Genomic DNA, 18,535 nt, shown 5'->3' on the forward strand with positions numbered 1-18,535 from the left:
TAGGAATTTGTGCCATTAGATGTGAGCTTTAGAGACTCTATGATAAGTTAGAATAGTATTGAAAATAGGGAAGCTAATGATAATTTTAGTAATCGGTTAATCTATCAATTTATTGTCATGATTAAATGGATAAAAAAATTCAGTTAACCACCTATGCCTTTTTGTACAATTAGAAATGCATTATAATAAACAAATGATTCAATAAATTAGAATAGTATTGAAAATAGGGCTGCAACTAATGATTATTTTAGAAATAAATGAATCTATTTTCATGATAATTAATCAAGTAAAACATTCATTTAACCACTTAAGTCTTTATATCCAATTAAGTGATTAATTGGATATAAAGACTTACTCTACACCAAATTGTGTTACAATGAGGAATGCTGAGCATTTTTTTGAAGTTTCAGTATTAGTTTCCTAATAAGAAAATATTTAATCTTTTAACACATCAGCATGAAATTATTGGTGCTATTTGAGAAGTACTAATATAATTACGAACAGATTTATACTTGGAAGCCTTTTTCTGTTAATTAGGATGATTTTCCATTTGTAGCGAATGAAAACAATTATATTACATCAGACGATTAAAAAAACAAAATATTTTAATAGAAAATTGTGGGTTTAATGCTTAATACCGGCTTAAAGGTTGTTATTTACAAAAGGTACTTTTAATCTAGCACGCCTCATCTTGATGATTATTCTAGATTAGTGAATAAGAGCTTTATAAACTCCTGCAGGGATTTGTTTTCTTCAGGCATGGTTGGCTCCTCTATTTCACGTGGTTCTTCATCTTGAATCGTAGCTGCATGTTCTCTCTTGTCTGTCAGCCGGTCGGAGGTGAAATGATGACGTACTTGAGCCATTAGTGAGGGAAGAACAGCCTGCCGCCAAATTCATGTTTCTACACATGAAGAAGTTATTAGAGAGCAGGAAGTTTGTGCAGTTGGGTTTTTCTTCTTACTTTACTCTCACTGATGTGTTTCAGAGCTCTTTCTTTAGTACCTGAAGTAGGGCTGGAAAATAAATCAATAAATTGGTGGTCTTTTTTGGGTTTCCATAGTTCAAAGTGAACTTGTTTCACAAGCTTATATTTGTTTGGATCTTGAATTCAGGTCAAATACAAGGGTCAGGATAAGTTTTTATTTTTATGAGAATAAAGTCGTGTGACAATGACGTCTTAATGATAATGAGAAAATTATTTGATTAGGTGAATCCACAAATAAACGGGTCTACTGTTCATTGATTAGGGCTGCAACTAACAATTATTTTAGTAATCAATTAATCAATCGATCATTCTGATGATTAATCTGATAAAAAATGGCTAGTTTTCATTTAACCACATAAGCCCTTTTCATACAATATTAGAGATGCATTAGAAAATGCAGATAATTCAATTCCTTTTTAAAAAATTAAGTAAATAAACATTTTATTGCCTAAATTGTAATACCGTAGCATTCCTTTAGTAAATCTGAACCAGGTGAAGCTAAAACTGCAATTTCAGAAGTTTTGGAGAAAATATATTTGCAAACAGAAGTTGTTTTTTTTTTTTTTTTTAAATCTTGAATGCAAAATGTATTTCTTTGTTCAGTTTTGGCTTATTTGCTACCCTATATGTTTTTATTCTCTTCTGTAAATTATTAATCGATTACTAAATTAGTTGATTATTTCTGTAATCGATTAATCACGATTAAGCCGATTAATCGCTACATCCCTAGTATTGATAAATAACAGTAAGCTGTGTTTATTTGGCCAAACTTTGTGTATTGGCGCATCTGTAATTTTAGACATTCAAGTTTGGATTGCAACCCTTTAACCTTTAACCCCTAAATTAAATAATTTGTTAAATTCCAATGAGAAATGGTGTTGGGTCATTATAATGATGAGAAAATAAATAAATCACTGTGGAAAACTTGTGTTGTTGCCATCTATATCACCACAGCAATATCCAGCAATAATACTGCAGACTTTTCAACTGGAACTGGATAGCTGGTCCACTAATGGGAAGACGGATGGAGCTAAATAAAGGCCAAAAAACCTGTTAAAAGTGGTTTTACAAAGGATCAACTCAGGAGGGCTGAATATAGAAGGCGCCACATCCTTTTCCTCCCACTTCACAATTATACACCGGTTTGTGTTGGTCTACTGCACGGGTCTGCAACCTCTAAAATCCAAAGAGCCAATTTTGCCCTCAGTTCAGCTAAATAAATGTAATTTAGAGCCACAAATGTTACCTGATCTTACAGAAAAAAAAGAGACTTGTAATTTTTGATGATTATCTACTGTTGGAAATGTATTTGTGCAAAACTGCCATTTTATTTCTATGTATATTGAAAGAGAGAAAAGATATGGATACGTCACAAAATATTTTAACAAAGCACAAAGTTTCCATTTTAACAAGAATGATTGTCTATTTCATCATTTTGTAATGAAATACATTAAAGTTTTTACTTGTAAGGTTAGAAACGTTGAATAAGGTGTAGGTTTGTAGCAGGATCGATTAATCAAATTTGTGGTTTTAGAAGATTTAATTTCTGGAAATTTAGGGTTTTCATTCTTTTACCAATGTGCTCCTTTGGTTTCCATAGTTCAGAATGATGTCGCACACCCAGAGCCGCCATTTTGTTCAGGTCAATTCTACGATGGAATATTATTTCCAGGTTACAATTTTTTTATTTGCAATTATGAGAATAAAGTTGTAATATTACAAAAACAAAGTCAAAATTTTCAGAGAATTAAGTAATAATTTTATGAGAACTGCAAAAAAAAAAAAAAAAAAATTAAATGAGAAATGTTGAGCATTTTACGAAGTTATATTTTGGTTTTACAGAAAAGGAAATGCTTCATTTTTTTTTAACACATTAGCATCAAATTATTATCATTTGCAGAACTTTGAAACAACTGAGTTTATTTTAAAGAAAACTGCACAGAAGTTGAGAACTAAAAGCTTTTTTTTCCTCAATTTTAAGATGTTCTGGTAAAATTGTATCTTTATTCTGATAATATGACTTAATTCTTGTAATTAATTAAAAAATCTCGCAGCATGGCCCTGCAAACCATAAAGCCACCTTTTGGAAATATTTTCTGTTTGCAATTTCTTTTTCAGAAAAGAAGACAAGAAATAAAATTTGATTAAAATCTGATCAGTTTGGAAAAAAATATGAGATTTTACTTAAGACTTTATTCTTGTAATTAAGCAAAAAATTTGTCATACAACTCACTGAAGAGTTGATTGAATTTTTTTCCCCATTAAAATCGAACCTGATTGGAAAAACCTGAGGTTAAAAAAAAGTTTAATCATTAAAATGAGCGCCGTGGTGTGAAAGTCTGTTTCCTCTCATCCTGTATTCCTTCAGACTATTTACATAGATAATATGTGCTTGACACGCGGTCAGCTTCCTTGTTGATCTATGTCTGTTTTCAGCTCTTCTCACAACATTTGCCGTGCCATTTTTATAATCTAACGTCTGCAATCTCCTGCTGCATTGCTCATAAACTGAGTGCTTTCTTACTTTGTTATTCTTTAATTGACCCACTCTGAGTGTTTTGCTGTTAAATAAGCAGAAAATACAGTCTGGAGCTTTGCAGGGGTTCCTGCTGTGGTTTGTGTTTGTAGCCCTTGGCTGCCTGGAGAAATACTCCTGATTCTTGCCTCTGATGTGTATGAGTCAGTGTGTGTGCCAGTTTCTGATCGCGAGCATTCCTCTCAAGTCTCTCACTTCCGTCCTGTGATGTTAGCTTTATCTGAAGCCCTCATAAAGAGCAGCATCGCTTTTTCCTGCATATGAAGAAGGTTTTTAGTAGGATGCTTTAGCTTTCAGCCTCATGTTTGCTGCAACATCTTCACACCAACTGTGGAGAAACGGAGAGCTATAAATAACATGACCTACTCAAAACTCACACCTTTAACAAATACACAAAAAAATCCCTTCAGCGCCTTAGCTTGTTGGTATTTCTCCTCTCAGACACAGATTGCTTGAGTCCACTGCAACCAAAAAAAAGAAGCGTTTATGATGATTTTATTCTGGCATGTTAAACCAGGCATGGCATCCTCATGTGGCCGCCCACATGTCAGCGGACTCAAAGAGCAGGCGTGTTGCTGCAGATGGTAAATCAGCATGGTATGAATTCAGCTTTTGCATGAGCTGCCCCCGCACCAACCCGCCATCCTCTCATGGTGTTAAACCTCACACATACTTTACATCTGAGGCGAGGTTTTCTTTCTCTTCAGTCCATGCTGTGCAAGCATGCTTCATACAGGCCTTTTTAATGCAGAAAAAGAAAAATCTGGGGGGGGGGTTTAAATAAAAAAATGAAGGAAAATCCGACTTTTAATTTGAGTCATTATTAAACAGGGAAAACAAATCCCTCAGGAAATATTTTAAACAAAAATTTTCTTACAAGCTCACTTTAAGAAAACCATGTTTTACTAGTTGGACAGCACTTTATATTGACACACACTGTCGAGATTCTTCAAGGCCCACAGCATCAAACATCCTCTGCTTTACATTGGACATGAGGTTCTTCCCCCTGATTTCCATCCTTTTTGTTTGTTAAACTGTGTGTGTGTGTGTGTGTGTGTGTGTGTGTGTGTGTGTGTGTGTGTGTGTGTGTGTTGTTGAAACACCTGGTCTTAGTCAACATTTTGAATTAAATTGCACCTTTATGTTTATACTGGAGAGATGGAAAAGGCAAAATTGTTTTCATCCTGTGCCGATAAATGTAGGAAAGTTTACCATGCAATCTTGTTTTCTTTATTTTGTTTCATGTTTTTCTTTGGTTTTATTTCAGTGTGAACCAAATATAATTGTATCTTTATCACATGAAAATCTAGGTTTTGCAGCCTTTTGGGATGAACATTCAGCAATTTAACTAAAACAATATTAAATTATGGCTGGTTGGCACAAATGACTAAAAGTCACAAAGTGATGGAAGCACAAATGAAAATGAGAGGAAAGAAGAAAATATTAGCATGAGAATATTTACCAATTTCATGCAGCCCCAGGCTGAACCGAGCATTTTGTACCAAAACTTTTCCACAAGATAAAACTTCTGCTTTTAGACACAATCACACTTTTAATGTGTGTTTTGGCATCACAGAAAGGCTGCAGGTTTCGTCTTGGTTTTACTTTTATTTTGCATTTCATCTTTGGAGCATGAATTTTCCATTCAGCTTATGTAATGATTGGTCTGCTCTATTGTTTAACTTTGCTGTTGCATTAAGGAAGGCTATTCATGCAAAAAATCACTTCTTCTTGAACTTTTTCACACAACTGAAACATTACTTAGGAAGATTTTGTGATGTAGAAATACAAAGTGGTGCATAACTGTGCAGTGGTGGTAAATGACACATGATTTTTGAGATTTTCTACTAATAAGTTACACATTTAAATGTTTATTTACCTTAAGACACCTAAATGAAATCCAGTCCAACCATCCAAAATACAGAGAAATACAAACTTTGAAGGAAAAGGAGAACTTGCAATCCCAAAGTCTATCAAACGGATAACAGAGAGATGAAAATAGTTTTAAATTTTATAATCACTGGCATTTTTCTCTCTAAAAATGCTGTGGAAAGGTTCAAACACTGCCAGATTAAAGTTTAGATATTAGTGCTTGTGTGGACAGAACATTGTTGTGCTGCATGAGAATTAATGTTTCAAAAGATTTTCTCAATTTTTGTACAAAAATATGTAAAAAAAAAAAAATGTTATCAGCGTGCAAATATAACAATCAGCTCTGAATAAACATGTTGATTAACTCAGAGGCTGGTCTGCAGTCATATTTGAATGTTTTAAATGTGAATCAGGACTAAGTGTTTGTTCAAAGGGATGTAAGAAAGTAAAAGCCTTGTTACATATCTGATTATTATTCATACTAACTGAGGATCTGATCTCCTTCAGTCCTTAGTTTCTACTTTATTTAGAAAATAGACTCCAGACATGCAGGCAAATATTGGTCAGCTTAAAGTAATGATTTATTGTGAATAATATATTTTATAACACTTCTCACATAACCCATCCCCAGTGCGATTTAAGCAGATTTCTTTAAAGCTTTCATTAGGTTTTAAAACTGTTGAGACTCGTAGCTCATCTCTGAGACTGTGACCCCCTGCTGGGTAACGGTGCTCTAAACTGGTTTAATTGTAGCTGGGAGCTATGATCAAAGCTGAATCGCACACACACGCACCCCTAATTCCACACACACACACAACCAACAATGAGCTCATCATTGTTGGTTTTTCCTGCAGCAGTGATGAATGACAGCAGTCCCGGTGTTTATGAGCCAGCAGCCTTGCTGTGGTCCTGCTTTTAAAAAACAGATCTCATTAAGTTTAAAGTTTTGTAATTTTAGCTAAATAAGCATTTTCAATGGACCAAACCAGAGTCCTAATGCAAGTTATTTACAGCAATTGCTCTCTACTACCTTTTAATTTTTTGTTTACTGTAAATAACTTGGGAATTGTTGCATTTTCTATCACTAGAAAAGTGTTTTTCCATGTTGGAGTAAAAGTCAATTTGTCAATTTATCTACAAGAATCACCACAGAAACCAGCTTAAGGATCAGACTGCTGTTGATATACTGTCTTAAAGCCCGTTGAAACACTAACAAACTGCTCCACATACTGTAGGCTTAACCTCTGTGACCTCGTGTGCTTAGTCAGGCTGTGGGCGTTTGCTGCGACGCATAGCTGACTCCTGAGTTGCCCCACCTCGTATGGCAGCTGTGCCTCGTCAGCTCCGCTGGGTTAAGAGCTGCTTACTGGGAGAGAAGCCCCTCTAGGTTCAGAAAGATATTTTTTATGACTGGTTATGCAGGCAGAGGATGGAGCTGGCAAAAAGCCTTGTGTGTCCAATTAGAGCTGCACAAGTTGAGTCTTAAAACTGAAAGCTCTGTGGGAATATTTTCACATCTTCTGGTTTGGTTCTTTGAACTTTTTATTTACTTATTTTTTTATTTTTTAACCTCTTGAGTTGATGGACGTAAACATCAGCTGAGTGAGTGCGGCGCGTCGCTGCTGTTTCACAGCAGGAAGCAGTGAGCCGTGTAGAAAACCTGAGGTGAATCAGAGGAAGTATTACACAATAGGAAGTGCCATGTGCTTTCTGAAAGTCTGTTTGCTCTGTAAGGATGTAGAAACTCTTTAATTAGCTCTGTATCTATGATGCAGGTTGTAAAAAGTACCACTCCTGCTAGCTTAGTGCAGAACTTCCTGGTTATATTTCCTTGTTCTGATTTTTCTGCACTTAAGTCAAAGGCGAAAAGGCATCTACTGAGTTTTTTATTGGTGTTTAGAAATAAAACAACTTTAGATCTTGCTGTTTTTTAAGACTTTTTTTTATCTTCTTGGTTGAGTTTAATGTTTTGGCCTCTCTTTCAGAAGCTGACCTCTGCTGGAAGGACTGTCCACCCAGGGGCCACCTCCCAGGCCAGGCTTCCCTGCTCCTGCATAACTCCACTGCTGGTAAGTCCCTCCGCTCATCCCCCCTCTCCTCTTTCTGTCACACTGACTTTAATATCGCCTTGCAAAAGTTTTCATACCCCTTAAACAAATGTTTAAGGGGTATGTTTTGGGGGCATTTTGAGTTATTTACTGATTTGGAATGTGTGGATTCTGAGTTTTCCAATGATCGAAAACACATGGAAATCAAAAAAAGTTCTTTAACTACATGTGTCTTGCACACTAATGACGTTTTAGGGATACTTATATTTTAGAAGCGTAGTAAAAGAAAAGTAGACTTGAGTTGCTTTGGCCAAAACAAACATTTTATTTAATAATTTGATTTTTGGTGTTTAAGATGGAGCTAGTCAGCTTGGGGTGCAGCTCTGCTCACTGCCTCATGACCATCATAGTGCAGCTACAGACTGAGATCTGCATGCATGCAGCATGCTATGTATCATAAGTGTTCAAAAACAGAAGTTCTGCAATTCACCCTGAGAATCTTTCCACCGGTGTCTTCATGTTTTATTTTTAGTGACCTGGTCTTAAGCCATTTATCTGTTATTATTTTTAAACAGAATCCTTTGGTAAGCTAACTGTAGTGTGGCCCTTTGAGCTAACGTCACTGCAAATAAACGGTTGTTTACTCGCAGCACCTTGCGCACTACCAGTGGTCTGGGGGCCACAGTTTTAGGAAGTCTGCCTTAAACCTTATCTGATGTTGTTGTTTCAACCATTTTAAAGGCATTTAATATGATTCATGTATCTATGTAACCTTCAACTTTAAGTCTTCCTGCAGTTGATTCCAATTTGACGGAGCAGCAAATTGTATAGATTCTTTTTGCCTTAATGCACATCAGGAACAGTTAATAAATTTATCAATGCAAATGGTTTATAACTGGGAAGGAAAATGATACAATCTTAAAATTGTGGAGTGTAAATCACTACATATCTAACTGATCACAACCAGTGTGGCCTGCATCCTTAAAAACTCTTAAAATGCCCTAAATTTATTAAAGAAAAGTTAAGTTGACCTTAAATACGTTAATCACAGGTCTTAAAAAGCATTTAATCTCATATATTTAGGATTTTTCTCACTGGACCTTTCTATAAGATAAAAGTTTGAGTTCCGGACAGTCATTGGTTGAGGCTACCGCTAGCTGCTAATATACCCTTGCTAGCTAACTAGCTAGCTACAAAGAGCCAAGAGCCACAAACAGACCTAAGAAATTTCCCAGTTCTGTATTTCTAAACACCTGAAAACCGTTGTCGCTGCTGCTGCTACTGCTGCTCTCATTTGGTGCAACACAAACTCTGAAGTCACAGGTTTAGTGGATTTCAAATACGGTAGTCAAATTCCAGTCTTCTCTATTAAATAATGTTATATATATATATATATATATATATATATACATAATCTTTTGAGTCTTAAATTTGAGTGTGTGGAACATCAGCCTGGATCTGTTCATGCATTAATATTTTCTACCTGAAAGAACTTGTCTGTTGTTTCCATGTCTGCATTTTATTAGTAAATGCAAATTTTAACTGATAAACTATTTCTGTACTGTTATCTTGTATAAATCTACTTTTATTTGTTTGTGTAGCTATTTATAACCAAACACGCAGCTCTGTCACGTCCTGATTTGAATAGACCGCATTGCGTAAATACCCAATGATTGTGTGTTATTCCTGCTTTTTTCCCCTCCCTATTGTTCCAAACAGCTTAGCTCATGGAGCATGTGGTGACTATGAATGAATAGAAGATTTTGTTGAAAGTTGACCTGGTTATTATTTTAGATTATTCTTTTTCCCAGTCAGAGATTTCCACTCTGACTCAGAGTAGTTTAGGTTTTGTTTATGGTGGCCTCACAACAGTGTCGGAAATTGCCGTCATTTGGTTTAGCTTGATTTGCTGCAGAAGTTAAAGACGACACTCGTTCAGATTCAAATAATTTCATGAGAAGTCGGCACATTTGGGTGGGAAGTTGTTCCTTGTTTTGTTGTGATTCTCCTGTTTCCCGTTAAATAACTCTTTAGCAGCACCTCAATGCTACATGTTCAGAAGTTTGATCTACCGTAAAGGTCAAATGTCAAAAATCCCAGTGGTGAGATGATTGATTCTAGATTTTGATAAAAATCTTAAGTTTATAGATTGGAAAAAGATATTGACTTGGTAGCCACTGAAATCTCCGCTTAAACTAGTGGTGGGTGATAAGGAATTAAAGTTTTATTACATTTTGTGGTACTATTGTGAATTTTTGTATTTTTTTTAGGTGCACAGCAATCAAACAACATACTACTCTGGAGAAACATTCCCATTAGTAATGTACTTTTTAAAAATTGTATTTATTTATTTTTATCACAAAATTAGAAATATGATTAAATTCAGTTACTGTGTGCTGTTGCACACAGTAACTGAATTTAATCATATTTCTAATTTATTGATATTTATTAATCTCACTGGAGAAAATAGTAAAGCTAATAGTCACAACAACATGGGCAGTTTTAGGAGTTTATATTAACTGGAAATTATTGTGAAAACGATAAATCAAAAAAAAATTAGGTTAAGGAATTAAGATAAATGACTTGTCTATCAATTTATTCATCCTATTATTCAACAATATTGTCAATCCAGTAACACTACTTTCCTTTCGTCCTGACTGACTTCCTTTATTTCCTGCTTCCCTGACTAACTTTATTTTTTACATTTTGCATCCATGACTGATTTTATTTAATTTTTTATTTTTTTTATGTTTTGCCTCCTACCTTCTGATTCAGCCCACCACATTGCTTTACCAAACACTTGAACATTTTGCAGTAAAAAAATTTCACAAGGCTCTATTTTAGGTCCGACACGTTTTAAATGATAAATTCTGCCACTGTAACACACAAACTATTTTTTTTGGAGACGGAGCATCAATTTTCACAGTTCTGCTAACTAAACGCAGCTTTATTGTGCTGAGTCTCTTGCTGACCCACCACTGGATCCCAGAGGATTTTGTTCAGTTCAGTCCGACCAAAACACAAGTTTTTAGAATTGGTAAAGACTTTCTGAGAAAGAAACTCACAGTACACCTATGAACTCTGGGAAATAACCTTTCGGATCATTTTACTTGTGCCTTTCATTAGAAAGGGGCTCCAAGGGTTTTTTTTTTTAAACTGAATTTGCTTTAATATTCCTTGTTTTTTGACTTTTATGAAAGTAAGGTATTATTTATCATTGACTATGATTTAAAGGGGGGGTGTATTTTTCAGTATTATACACTTTAATTGATGTAAATTGTACAACTTCCCTCCAAAAATAGTAAAATGGTTCTTTCTTCACAGAATGAACACTGCTGTTACTTGTTTTTATTCTTTTTAAAGCACTTTCTGTTGGCCTTGTTGTTTAAAAGTCCTTAATAAATAAACACGCAGGGATTAATTGATAAAAATATAACCTAAAATTATGTACTGAGACATTGTTTCGCAATAGTATGAATTAATCACTTAAACAGGGAGGTAACAGCGTCTCTGGGTTAAATTATAACCTGGCTTATCTAAAAAGCATCACCTTATCATTGAAGTTTGAAGTTTTTCATGATTATCAGCACAGATACAGACATTATGCAAGGTAGCCTTTGGTGCATTTATGGCTATTGTAGGCTTAATGTGCTGCAGTGTGGGAGTATTTGTAAAGCCGACTGAGGAAAGGAAATGCATTGTTGACCATAAAAAGGAGTTGAGTAATGTAGGTGCTCCCAGCTTCCTGTTACCCCATCAAGGCCAACGTGTTTATGTAATTAGAGGGCAAAAGGTCACAGTTGACCCAAAAGAACTGCTCTATGTTGGAGTGCTGGAAAAAAATTGTGACTTATTTCTTATAAATAATATCCATCGTCTGCTTTGATGCTTCCCAGTTTCCCATCAGAGCTCAGTTTTCATTTCTTCACTGAAACAGGATTTCAACTTTTTTTCATGCCAGAACTCCAAATTTAACTAGAACTTTTTACAGGTTTTTTAAATAAAACATGAACGAACATTTACAAAACATTCATGGCAGCCAAACGTTGCTATGGTGATCAAGCTTTGAATGTAGAGCCTGGGAAAACAGATTGTAATGAAAGAAAAAGGGAAGAATGGATGGATGAAATAATGAACAGATGGATGGACGAATGGATGGATGGATGAATGAATGAATGGACGTACGGTTGGCTGGATGGATGGATGAATGGACGAACGGTTGGATGAATAAATGGACGGATGAATAAATGGATGAACGGTTGAAGGGATGGATGAATAAATTTATGACGGACAGATGGCTGGATGAATGATTGGATACCTGGATGGATGAATAAGTGAACGAATGGATGGATGCATAAATAAATGGACAAATGGTTGGATGGATGCATGAATAAATGGACGGATGAATAAATGAAAAGACAGATGGATGGATGAATGAATGGACGAACGGTTGGATGGATGCATGAATAAATGGACAAACAGTTGGATGGATGAATAAATGGACGGATGAATGAGTAAATGGGATTAACAGGGATTGGTGGACTGACTGTATGATTGGTGGTTGAATGAATTTGTGAACAGATACCCGGATGGATGGATGGATGGATGGATGGATGGATGGATGGATGGATGGACAAAGTGAAAGACCTGGAAAATAAATAGTTTCCCAGACTGTGTAGGAACACTGTCCAAACCCATCCTATCATGTCTATGTTTGCATGTCTCCCCAACCTTGTTGTATTTTTCCTCTTTGTCTCCTTGGAAATTGTTACCATGACACACAGCCGCCATCTGATTGGCCAATGCCGACTCCTGGAATGCTGCAGCGTTCTGACAGCGACGCCTCAGGTGATGCTCAGCTGACACACTCAGTCAGTGTTCGCCCGTGTGACCTGGTGTGGTGCGTGTCCGTGGCTTTATAGGCTAATGACGAGCTCAGACCCATTCACTGAAACGGCCCGGATGAATGGAGAGCTGTTTGACGGAGCGCGACCCTGTGGCGGTACACAGGAAGCAGATAGGTGGTGCATTATGCATGGAGGATGGAGTTTAGTTAATGCAGCAGCCTGTGTGAATAGATGCAGGCTGGATTAGGTTTTTAAGCCAAGGGGGAGGCGTCGAGGTGACTCTTTTCTTCGACTGTGTATCTGGGTCAACACTGCCCCCAGCTGGTGAAAACTTGCACTGCTTTTTCTGGGAAAATAATTCGATTTTTATTTTCAAATAAATCTATCCTAGTCATTCACAGTGTTAAAAAAAATAGGATGGGAGATATGAAAATGAGAAAATGTAGTCATTAGATAGAAAGCATAATAAAATGTTCCACATCTTGACTCAGCAGATGGGCTCCACACTGTAATCTGAGACGATACGTCTGAGTGCATGTAATATGTAGAGTGGCTTGTTATGTCAGCTAAAAGCTCCTAGCGTCTCCTCGCTAATCAATTATTTATGCCACTGGGGGATTGACACCGTGTAACTTCCTGTCCAGGTTTCAGGAAGAAGCTCGCAGGCTGCCAGTCATTCCTACAGCAGCAACACTGTTAGAGGCTGGAATACTCTTGAAAAAAGGTCAAAAATGTGTTAAAATGTAATATGCAGCATGTTGTGTGATAGTTATTCTGAAATGACTACATTTGAGCTCTTGATGGAGTTCAGGGATGATCCATCATGATTTGATAGCAACCCTGTTCTGACCTTTAAGTAAAAGGTCAGAACAGGGTTGCTATACAAAAGTATTTTCTATCTGTAGACAAATATTATTTTTTTTTTACATACGCCAAATAAAAAGACACTTTTTTTTCACTAACTGAAGTTAAATTGGACCAGTCTTCTCTTGTTTTAGGTCAGTTACAATTACAAACATTATTTCTATTTGCTAAATACCACAATAATGATAGAATATATCAGATTTATTTACTAGTCATTTAGAAACTATAAGCTGTTTTAGTGCCGAATCAAAACATGCGACAAAGAAACTTTGTTGTTGAAATGGAAATAATGAATATTGTTTTGTTTTCTGTGGCTGGGTAAACAACTCATTATCATCTGGTTGCTATAAAACCACAGCAGAAAGACGGTAACAATTTTTAGTTATTTGCTTATATATCAACATGTCAAATTGTTGCTAAATTCATCAATTTTATTGCATGTTTTAATCAAAACTGTACAAAAATATACGTTTGTCATTTTTGCTATTCAGTTATTAATCCTTTAGTCCAAAAAATATTCAACAGTTTAGCCATACGCTGTGTTCATGTTAAGTCGACCAGAAGGGGCTGAGCTTTTCACATGATGATGTTGGAAATATTTTATTCCATTTTAGTTGAGAAAATTTTGATTTTCTTATTTACAATTTTTTTTTTATTATTTGCAACTTTTAATGTCTTAATAATATTGTATAAAAAGGCTTACATGAAAATTAATTCTATTGATTATTAATATAATAATCAATTGCATTGATTATTCTATTAAAAATAGAATAATCAATTCTATTATTCTGAATCGATCATCAGAATAATAGATAACTAAAATAATCGTTAGTTGCAGCTGTATAGATGTTGTATGTGTCATAAAAAAATACTTGGAGTTCTGGAAATTTATCCTAGAAAAATATTAAATTTGGACGTGAAAAGGTTCTGGAAATTGTTTTTTTCTTTTTTCTTTATTTTTTATTGGGTATTTAGAAAAAGGTTCATGGTTTGTATTTGGGAGTGGTTCCTGTCTTTGCAGTTCTCATCCTCCAGATGGCGCCAGTGCCCAACTAAAACGCAGTGACATCTCAATCTGACTCTCTCCATCACTTCAAAATTGTCTCCGTGCCCCACCCAAAATCCTGCTTGAGTCACAACTAAAGTAAAAAACAAACATGTAACATGTACTTCATTAATTTTCCCTGAGATATTATCATACAATTTGTATAATTCTGATTTGAGTTGCGGTGCAGAGGTTCTGTGATGTTGGTGATTCACAGTCAGAATGTCAGTCAAGTAACGATGGCTCAGGGCTGTTTGTGCAGAAGAATGGGAGATGTGTGTGAATGGGTTGAGGAGGCAGCCGCCCTGAGGGAGGCTCTGCTCAGGAGGACCTCAGTGAGTCGATGCGCCTTCCTTAATGACTTCCCAGAAAGGAGTCAGAGGACTCTCAAGGACAGGGTGAGGAGGGGCGTCGTCTGGAACCAGACGCTCGACTAAAGGAGCAGGAAACTTCATAGAATCACCACAACAGTCAACACAGAACAAGATATTTAATTTCTCTGATTGCAGAAGCTCGTAGTATTCTGTGAATCCATTGATCTGAGTTTAAAACCATCCAGGCTGTCAGCAGCTTCCTGTGTGTTATTTAACGCGGTAAAGTGTTGGAGAGGCGCTAAGAGCCTCTCTCCATTGAGCTCAGTTTCAATAGAGCCGGCGCTTTCGCAGACTTGTGTATTCGCCTGTTTCCATGGTTTCCATCTTTCATCAGGTGCCGTCCCATAAAAAAGGGAACAGGCTGAAGCTGAAGATGAGGTGCTCTGGCTTTCATCCTCCCCTCTGATCCGCCTCAGCTGGGTTCTTGTGCTCATTTACTCTTTTCTGTGACTCGGTTCATGGCGGCTGCGGTGATGTGGCGCTGGAGGGATATTTTTAGCCGGCGGTGGAGTCATCGGAGTAAGATGACACAGCTGACGCCGGATGTCACCTCCAGATTAGTTGATGCCGCTCAGGTCTGCGGGGAACTGTCTGGGTGGAAGAATGAGAGTCGAGCGCTTCAGGGTTCAGACACGGTCCGGAGAAATCCAGAGTTTCATTCAAGGAATTATAATCTGGATTAAAACAGAGTTAGAAAAATATATCCGTCCATTTTAACAGTTTCTAAATGATCCATCAATCTATTCATCCAACCGTCCATCCATCCACTTGTCCATCCAACCGTCCATCCATCCACTTGTTCATCCAATTGCCCATCCATCTGTTCATCCGCTGTCATCTATCCATCCATTCATCCATCCATCCGTCCGTCCATTAAATATTCTCCACATTGTACCAGACTTCAGATTATTTATATTTAAACACTTCATGTACTTATAACTGAATATATTTATCTTTAACATTCCTCGTCATGTAGCTCTGTGAATTTAAAATCAGCTGCACTTTTATTTTGACTTTTTTTAATTCCCATTTATTTTACAGATTATTTCAGTTTGTTCAGTGTTTTTATTGTGTGTGTTTTTTGTGGTTCGTTGTTGCCCTTTAGAAATTATTGTTGTTAAAATCTTTTATTGAACTATCACACTTTCATTCATGATTCCTTCTCATAATTCCTTCTTTACCGTCTAAATTTTGGTTCCACATTTAAAGGTGAATGTTTGTATTAATAAAGTGCTTTTAGTCGGGGAAAATATGAACTTCTGCAGTGATAAATATGTGGGGACTCTTCAGTTTGTTTACTGGAGTGCAGAGGCGTGGCCATGAAGAAATCAACCCACATAAACAAATAGAGACCCCCTCGTAAACCCCGTTCTCCTGCCTCTCCTTTTGCCCTCGGAGCCATTTTTGGTCAGCTGGGGAAGGGGTGAGGAGAAACTGTGTCCGGTGGGGTCTGTTGGGGGTGTTGGCTCTATTCAGGAAGTGCTCCTCCATTTTCTGCCTGTCGAATCAGGGCAGCGTCAGAACGGCGAGCACTGGCGGGTCCTGGGGTCCGGCCGACTGGACTAATGCGATGTGGCGTGTCACCCAGGGAATCTAGGTCAAGTTTAAAGCCGCCCCGCCTCTGCCGCAGTGCAACGCCCCTCGAACCCCTCCCCCGCCCACCCATTTTAAAAAAAATGTATTCTCTCTTGCATCTTCACCTCACTTCACCTGGATCAGGGTTAAATAATTCATTCATTCAAGCAGCAGCAGAAGTGGAGTTCTTCTTCCACTAAAACCGATTCCCTCCGCCGGTCCATGGCGGTTCCCGCGTGACGCCCCCGGCTCGCTCTGACTGGAAGAAGGGAGGGCGTTGTTGTGGTTTTTCTTTCCCCCTCCTCCATAGTAAAGCAGCAGGGCACGTGTATCCTCATGCTGCAGCTGAGTAGTGGAATGTCAGCAGTATCCCTGGCTGGATTCAGACAGCCTGCCGCAGTGCTCGATGTCAGCTGCTGCTAAGGGATGATGGGTGGGGGGGTTGGGTGCAGTCTGGGAGAAGGGGAAGACGTTTAAAATTAGTGCCATGTAGGGGTCAGACTGCTGCATGGGCGTGGCACAGAGCAACTCCGCATGCCTCATACTAAATGTATTTATTTAGTAGCTGATAATATTATTGGGTGAATTGCTTTACTACTTTTAATTATTTAAATCAGACTTCTGCTGAGCTGCACAGAAAAATCCACTCACATTAAATCACCTCTGGAATTAAATATTCCTGACTTAATCCCCCCACCTCCTACATTTTTTTTTGGCACATTACCTCATCTGTATTAATGTATTCCTGTGCTCCGACTTCCTACTACTACTGTACTCACTCCTCACCCCGCTGCTCGCCGCCGATTGGCTGCTGCCGTGTTTTTCAATGGCTCTAAATTTTTTTTGACTCCATGGATACAGCGAGCTGTCGGGTAGATCGGCTCCGTCCAATAGGAGGGCTGCGCGGGCTCCGGCTCGTCTCATTCTGCTCCTGGCCGCCCTCGCGCTCTGCGAGCACGCGATGCACAGTGGGGGGGTTCAAAACAACAACAAGGCTGTCGCCGGGCTTCCTCTCCGCCGTGTCCCTGGGATGCTGAGGGAGGGCGCTCCTTGATTTATCCCAAAAAAAACAACAAAAAAAATCCTACTTGCTTTGAATTAATTGTCAGAAATAGACTGGTTATTGATTATAAAAAATACATTAAAACATTAAAATAAACAAATGCATTCTTTTTTTTTTTATTAAAGGAAATAAACATTTTAAAATGCAATAACAAACGATTCCTTAGCCATTAGTAGCAAAAGAAGGCATCTGCGGCTAACAAAATACTCTATGCAGTGTAATGCTAATCTGTTGACTATTTTTTGGATTAACCAATTAATATCTGGATAGCAAAAAGTGCAGAATTTGAACTGGGTGAAGCTAAAACTATCCTACTTGAGTTCTTGTTAGAACATACATACAGAGTTTTTTTTTAATTAATGTTTCAATTGAAAAATTTATATATTTTCTGTACAGTTTTGGTCTAATTACTTCTCTGAATATGTTCTTTCATCAAATTGACATTTTTAAAATCTGTACTCTCCAGTTAATGTTTGATCAACTACTAAATTAGATTGCTTTAATAATGGATTAATCATGAGTAATCCGATTAATCATTTCAGTTCTGTTGCTTTCATCATAAACTTTGCATAACTGTAAAGTTGTTTATTAGTCTTTACTTGTGTAACTTAAAATTCAACCAGAGAATCATTTTTGAGAATGAAAGATTGTCAAATGTCCCAATTTAGTCAGAAGATTCTTTTTTAGACTCAGAAAAACAGTCACGCAAATCCCTGTCCTTAAATGACCTAATTTCAAATGCCGCAGGGGAGCGGCAGAGCCGGGTGCTACCAGGCTGGCGGTGCCCCCCGCCGCAGCCGACTGGCAGAGCGACCTGAGCTGAGTCTGAGCTCCAGTCAGCCAGCGGCGGCGGCAGAGAGGTGGCAGCAGAGCACCAGAGGAAGGATGGCATCACTGCATAGGGCGAGGTCTGTGACAGCTCTCTTCTGAGGCTGCATCAGGTGCTGCTTTCTGACAGCCGGTGAGGTGCCGGCGTGACGGCACAGTCAGACATTCAGGTCACATTAGTGGAAGGTAAATGGGACCGGGACAGACGGGGCAGGTGGGTTTCTGCAGGTGGTCTCAAAATTTTGAGGAGGAAGCAGTCCAAGTAACGTGTTGATGTAGAGGAAGATAAAATAGCTTTCAATGTATTTATTAAACCACAAAGTACTTATTAGTACTTGATTGTGTTTTATAAAAGAAAAAAATATGGAGTTAAAGGGGATTTGATCTGTAAAATTCTAATTTTGCACTTTTTTGTGATTCCATTTTGGTCTTAATTGCTTCTAAAAGCATCTCAAGCACTTATAAGAAAAACATTCAATAATTTTTTGGCAATAA

At 37.5% G+C, this 18,535-nt stretch overlaps 1 protein-coding gene across 1 annotated transcript in view; it reads left to right on the forward strand.

Moving 5' to 3' along the window:
* Positions 1 to 18,535, forward strand: part of LOC102224651 (protein FAM49B) — a 44,727-nt gene that overhangs the window by 6,175 nt on the left and 20,017 nt on the right. The window contains exon 2 of the mRNA XM_005798543.3: positions 7,382 to 7,465. The gene's annotated coding sequence lies outside the window, so the exon portion shown is untranslated. The remainder of the gene's footprint in view (positions 1 to 7,381; positions 7,466 to 18,535) is intronic.

Source organism: Xiphophorus maculatus, chromosome 21, assembly GCF_002775205.1.
Source record: "Xiphophorus maculatus strain JP 163 A chromosome 21, X_maculatus-5.0-male, whole genome shotgun sequence".
Lineage (NCBI taxonomy): Eukaryota > Metazoa > Chordata > Actinopteri > Cyprinodontiformes > Poeciliidae > Xiphophorus > Xiphophorus maculatus.